This window comes from Lemur catta, chromosome 22 (genome assembly GCF_020740605.2).
Source record: "Lemur catta isolate mLemCat1 chromosome 22, mLemCat1.pri, whole genome shotgun sequence".
Lineage (NCBI taxonomy): Eukaryota > Metazoa > Chordata > Mammalia > Primates > Lemuridae > Lemur > Lemur catta.
This window is the reverse complement of record NC_059149.1, coordinates 5,447,098-5,453,500: the sequence shown is the minus strand read 5'-3', so window position 1 is coordinate 5,453,500 and position 6,403 is coordinate 5,447,098. Positions and strand designations below refer to the sequence as shown.

The 6,403-nt window shown below is 52.9% G+C and overlaps 1 non-coding gene across 1 annotated transcript; it reads left to right on the top strand.

Annotated features, from left to right (window-relative positions):
• The first annotated feature begins 575 nt into the window (after positions 1-575).
• LOC123626762 lies at positions 576-684 on the top strand. The gene has a single exon (XR_006730999.1). It is a non-coding gene; the product is annotated as a small nucleolar RNA U13 (small nucleolar RNA).
• Positions 685-6,403: the final 5,719 nt, after the last annotated feature.

Genomic DNA, 6,403 nt, shown 5'->3' with positions numbered 1-6,403 from the left:
AGAAGGGAGGGGGCACGATGAGGCATGTTGGACCTCCCTCCTCCTGGCAGGCAGTTTAGTTTTAAGACATCCCCTTGGCCAAGAGGGGGTCCATTCAGTCGGCCGGTGTGGGGAGCCTTAAGATTTTATTTTCATTCACAAGCATCTGGATTAAAAGCAGATACACTACACTCTCCTGTTCGGAGTACGATGTTTATGAAATTCTTTATGGGTAAGTAGTCCAAAGGAGGATTTAATTATTAATAAAAACATTCTATGAAGCACTTATTTATGCGCCGCCTCTCCTTCCTCTCAGTGAAAAATCCGTAATTCATAATTCGATGACTTTTTTTGGAACTTTTAGAGGAGATGAGTCAGAACACGGGAAAGAGACTAAAGGGTATACCCGGATGAATCGAATTTTAGCTCAGTCCAAGAAACCAATTTACTAGGGCCAGTTGTGGGGACACCTGGTTACTCTGAATTCATCCTAGTCCTTTCCTAGGTCTAATTAAACTGTGTTTAACATTTCCCAAAATATTCATGTTCAATCATTGAAGTAAAAAACACTGGGGATTTAGAAGAAGTGCTTTATGATCCTTTTGTAGTTCATAAGTGTGACGATTGGGTTTTCACGCGCACGTGTGAGCTGTGCCTCCCCAAATCTTGTTACAATGTCAATGTCAGCACGTTATCCGTCTGACATAAATAAAGTGCTATATGAAAATAACAAAGTAATTATAAAAGTTAGCAAAGACTAAAAGTTACATCTTCAGCACAAGAAGTCAGCTAGAACTGTATACTCAAACTCTTATCAGCTTAAAATCCCGTAACTAAAGGAACAACTCATGAATAATTAGTAACAATGAAGTCATCTATGTTGCAAAATAGGGAGAGGGTTTATTGGTAGAGGGAGAGGCCAACTCTGCCCAGAGATAGTTGTCTAAATGAAACTTAGGTTAAACTTTAAATACACATTTAGCAATAATAACCTTAAGCTTATTTTAATAGAAGGAAGTACAGCTTCTTTTGAAACAGGAAATATTCTTTGTTAATAAATAAAAATACCAAAAACCTCTAGGAGGCATAAGAGATGGCGTCAGTTAAGAGGCTTAATTCCTGTAATCAACCAGCCCTTAACAACCGATTGGACTAATCTAAATGTTTGTAGAAGAAATAACATTATATAAGTCGGAAACAAGAAAATCCAATTTCTGAGCATACTTGCATTTAAAGGATCAGCAGGATGGAAGGCTGGAAAGGTGGGATGGGGACCAGATGGGGGAGGACTTGAGTTCTAAAGATTCCGGACATTCTCCCCTGGGTAGCAGGGAGTCAGTGAGTGTCCTGGAGCAAGGTAGCAGCTCGAAGAGGGCACAGTTGGGAGCAGCTCTCTGAGAAATGGTAACTACTAACTTCTGAGCATCTGGTATGTGCCCGACACTGCAGACCCCACAGGGGCACAACTGGGGTGTCCTCTGGGCTTACGCATCCCTCTCCTCCCCACCCATCCCTAATTTACCAGCTGCGTAAAATGTGGGGCCTTGGGGCCTGGCACAGTGGCTCACGCCTGTAATCCTAGCATTCTGGGAGGCCGAGGCAGGCAGATCCTTTGAGCTCAGGAGTTCAAGACCAGTCTGAGCAAGATCCCCGTCTGTCTCTACTAAAAATAGAAAGAAATTAGCTGGACAACTAAAAATATAGAAAAATTAGCCGGGCATGGTGACACATGCCTGTAGTCCCAGCTACTGGGGAGGCTGAGGCAGGAGGATCCCTTGAACCCAGGAGTTGGAGGTTGCTGTGAGCTAGGATGACGCCGCGGCACTCCAGCCCGGGCAACCGAGCGAGACTCTGTCTCAAAAAAAAAAAAAAAAAGTGTGAAGCCTTGGAAAAGTCACCCTATCTTCACTCTACAGCCCTAAAGGCTTGGCAGAGGAACGCAGGCACAAGGCACAGGGCACACAGGACAGCAGTTGTAGGGGTGAGGTGTTTGGTTCTCACCCTCAATGAGTCATTTAGATGGTTTTCTGCTCTCGCTCCTTCTTACCTGTTGAAAACTTCCATTGCTGCTAAAACCAGCAGTTGGGCAGAGACACTTAAGGGGAAGAATTTGTAGGGCCTAATTATGTTTACTGGACTCAGAATATAGCTGGATTCAGAATATATAAAGAATATGTTAGAACAGGCGCGATGTCTCACGGCTGGAATCCCAGCACTCTGGGAGGCGGAGGCGGGAGGATCGCTTGAGGCCAGGAGTTCAAGACCAGCCTGAGCAAGAGGAGACCCCATCTCTACAAAAAATAGAAAAATTAGCCAGGTGTGGTGGCGCATGCCTGTAGTCCCAGCTACTAAGGAGGCTGAGGCAGGAGGATCGCTTGAGCCCAGGAGTTGGAGGCTGCAGTGAGCTGTGATGACGCCACGGCACTCTAGCCCAGGCGACAGAGCAAGACCCTGTCTCAAAAAAAAAAAAAAAAAAAAAGAATATATGGGAAGTTACCTAAGGCATGGAATTGGGTACAATTGCGAGATCACATCCCAGCGTTTGTCAGTCTCTCATGTGTGCGTGAACCACCTGAGGATCTCACTGTAGTAACGATTCTGACTCGGCGGGTCTGGGAGGGCCTGAGACCCCCCGTGTCTAGCAAACCCCCGTGCTGGGATGGCGGGTCCTGGGCTGGGCTCTGGGGAGCGCAGAGCCCACTTCTGAGAGGGCAAATTCCTGGAAAGTGGCTTCAGCAGGTCTGGCGTGGTGTGACGCAAATGTGAGGAGCTAAAGAAGAGGTGTCCGTGCAGCCAGTGTACTTGGATATTCGTTGTTCAACTCAGCAAGTATTTGCCCGGAACCTACCAACGCCTGGCACGTAGGACAGAGAGAAAAAGAGACCTGCTCTTGTGAATGACTCCAGCTTTAAGGGTGGGCTTAAGGAACCCATATGTTCTGCAAGTAAGCAACCAAGTCACCTAGGCGCAGGGAGGGGATGAGCCAGGACGACTCCTGGGCAGGAGTCCCTGGAATTCCTCCCAGTGGGTGAACTCAGCTATCAGCAGAGCCACGGCCCCTGTGTGCGAGCCCGGTGGGCCTCGGGAAGGGAAGGGAGCAGACGGCACCATACCACGGAGGCCCTCCCTCCTCCTGCAGGGGAACCGGCAGCTGTGAGCGGAGACAGGCCAACGCCCTCGGGTCCCCTCCCTGTGCCACCCAGGGCCAGCGTTCAACTTTCTTCCTCATGACCGCTGAAGCCCCGTCCAACTCAGGGGGATGGTGGCATGCTCTAAACCCTCCTGGTGGGCAGGGGGAGGCCACTGGGGGCAGGACAAGGGAGGAAAATGACAAAAAGGCTCCTCTCCCGGGGCGTGGGCCTGACAGGAGTGGCAATGTGGCGAGAGCGGGGCTCTGGTGCCCGGCTGATCTGAGTGGGAGCCTGACGCTGCCTCCTAGGGAAGTAACGAACCTTGAGCCAGTGTCACTGTCACAAAACGGGATTCGTAATGCCAGGAGAATGAAAATGAGGTCGTTTATGTAAGCTGGAAAGGCAGCTGGAACACAGGCTCAGTGCACATTTGCTCCGCTTCCCCACTCTGAGGACAAGGACCAAAGTCCCTAGCAAGGCCAAAGTGCCTCCCCGAGCCGGCCCTGCCTCCCATCTGCCTCCTCCGTGGTCCCCAGCTCCAGTCACACTGGTGGGTGGTGGCTGCCCAGCGGTGCCATTGGCAGGGCCCTGGCCCAGCCCTCCCCAGCAATGCCCCCTCGCGCCCGCCCCGCTCGGCAAATCTGTGCTTCTCTCGGTCAACTCAGCAAGAGATGCCTCTTCCATCCCAACCCCATCCTCAGCTGAAGTGCCCGGTCCCCCGTTTGCTGTCCCAGGTGCCAGCCCCTGGCCTGTGCATCTACGTCCTAGGGTGGGTGTTGGCAAGCTGCGCCCAGCGCTGAATCCAGCCCATCGGAACGCAGCCGCCCTGGGTCCGCAGCTGTCGGGCGGGGCAGTTCTGAAGGAGGCTGTGCGGCTTGTAAAGCCTGAAGTCCAAACTATTCCCCTCCTGGCCCCTTGCAGAAAGCTCTGCTCACCACGTGCCCTGGCACGGGCTCGTCTCCCCGCACTGGACGGGGCTACTCGAGAGCAGAGAGTGCGCGCCGCTCAGGGCGCTCTGCGGGCGCGTGCGTTCTCTTCCCTGCCCCTACTCCTGGGGGCGAGGAGCCATTGTGTCCCCTGAATTGGAGGCACAGGATCTGTTCAATTGAGGCAAGGTTTCCTGGGCTCCAGACAAGACCAGAGTGAGATAGTGGAATAAAGCAGGTTGGCTGGGCCATGAACATCTTGATCACAGTCAGAGAGGAGGGGACAGGCGCAGCGCAAAGACCCAGGTCTGCTACCCGTTAGAGCAGCCTCCTGGTTACCCAGCCCAGCAAGACCCTTCTCTGCTGAAGGTAGCTCACGTGGCACCTGCCACCAGCACCTGCAAGAGTCCCAGCCTTGCCACAGCCGCTGCCCACCTTGGGCCCAAAGTGCCTCCCTTCTCAATGCCCTCAGTTCTCTCCAGGACGGTCTTATCTGGGAGCTCATCTGTCTTTCCTAGGTGTGAACTAAAATAAATTCCTAAGGCTCCCCCCACTGGCTGACTGAGTGGATGCCCTCTTGGCCGCAGGATACCCTAAAACTGATTTCCCGCCATGGGAAGGGAGGTCAGACAGGCTCCTCACACCCCTCCCTTCTGGGGACATCCTCTGTATCTCCCTAGCAGGCCAAGGCTGGCAGCACAGACCTGGGGTCCTCAATCTCCACAGCAAATCCCCGAGTCTGTGTACACATCCCTGGCTTGTCTCTGATAAAGGGCTCCTCCTCTTAACTTAAAACATTCCAAGCTTTTAGCCAAAGCTTTGTTCCTTCCTTTAACCAATTACAAGCCAAAGAGTCTATAAACCCACCTATCACCTGTAAGCCCCCCCACTTAGAGATGGCCCTCCTTTTCGGCCAAACCAATGTATGCCTCCCACGTATTGATTTATGACTTTACCTGTAACCCCTGCCTTCCTGACATGTAGAAAACCAAACTGTGACCCAGCCACAGAGAGTCCACCTGCTCAAAGCTTCTTGGGCGTGGCTCTGAGTCATGGTCCCAAATTTGGTTCAGAGTAAATCTCTTTAAATGAACGGAGTTTGGCTTCTTTTCTGTGGACACAGGCGGCGCTGCCTCCTGCTCACGGAGGAGGACTCCGTGGTCAGGCCGGACCGAGTCCTGGCTCTGCTGCTTAGCAGTCCTGTGACACTGGGCGGATGACGCCACCTCTCAGTGCCTCTGTTTCCTCCTCTGCCAAACGGGGACAATCACGGCGTCTACCTCTGCGGACTGAACACGCGCGAAGTAACCACACGGGCAGTGCTGTGCGAGAGGCGCTGGCTACTAACGTTCTCCGGGTAGCCTGAGTCGCCTTTTAATAAAACTATAAAAATTGTTTTTCACCTTCCGTCAGGGAAGCCCGCGAAGGTGGAATGTTTGACAGCTGGAAACAGCAGCAGGGTCGCTCTGCTGGTTCCAGCGGGAGGCAGGTCCCCAGAGAGTCGCAGAGCCCTGCGCTCGCCACCTCTGGTTCCCGAGGTGGTCCCCCCGGTGGGACGGTGCATGCGTGCCCGCGGTGCCACGTCCCTCCACGTCTCCTGGAGCAGCTGAGGGAAACACGTCCTCGCAGCGGGCAGGGCAGTGGCGTCAGCACGTGAGTAAACAGCTGTGTTTGACGTTCCGCCCGACTCCCGGCTGGCTAGGACCACTTGGGATGTGTTTGCTCAGTGCTTTACCCTGAATCATCGGGGAATTCAGCACTCAGGCACCACGTCCTGTTTAGCAGCCAGAGGGCTTCGGGGACATGGTGCCATTCAGCCCCTTTGCTCCCTGCACTGTGGACCCCCCACCCTGCAGCCCCCCACTGTCAACCCCCCAGCACAGCTGGATGGCTCCGGCGCAGGAACCCAGTCCCATGAAGCTGCAGGTGTAGAGGCCGCTGTGTCCCCTTTCTACCTCCTCTGCTCCACACTCTCTGTGAACTGAAACAAAATCTTAAGGCCCCCCGAAGCTGACTGAATGGACACCCCTCTTGGCCAAAGGGACCAGAAATACCCTAAAGCTGAGTTAACACCATGAGGAGGGAGGTTAGACATACCTCATTGTGCCCCCTCCCTTCTTGCGGACATCCTTTGTAACCCAGTAACAGGCCTCAGGCTGTGCAAGACACAGCTGCAGGTCCTCAATCTGCACAACAAACATGTCTGGCGGTGTGTCTCTGATTAACAGACCCCTTAATCTTAACATTCCAAGCCTTTAGACAAAGCTTCATGTCCTTAACCAATTACAAGTTAAAGAGTCTTTAAACCCACCTATAATCTGTAAGCCCCCCCCCCCCAGACGGTCCACCTTTTTGGGCCAAACCAAT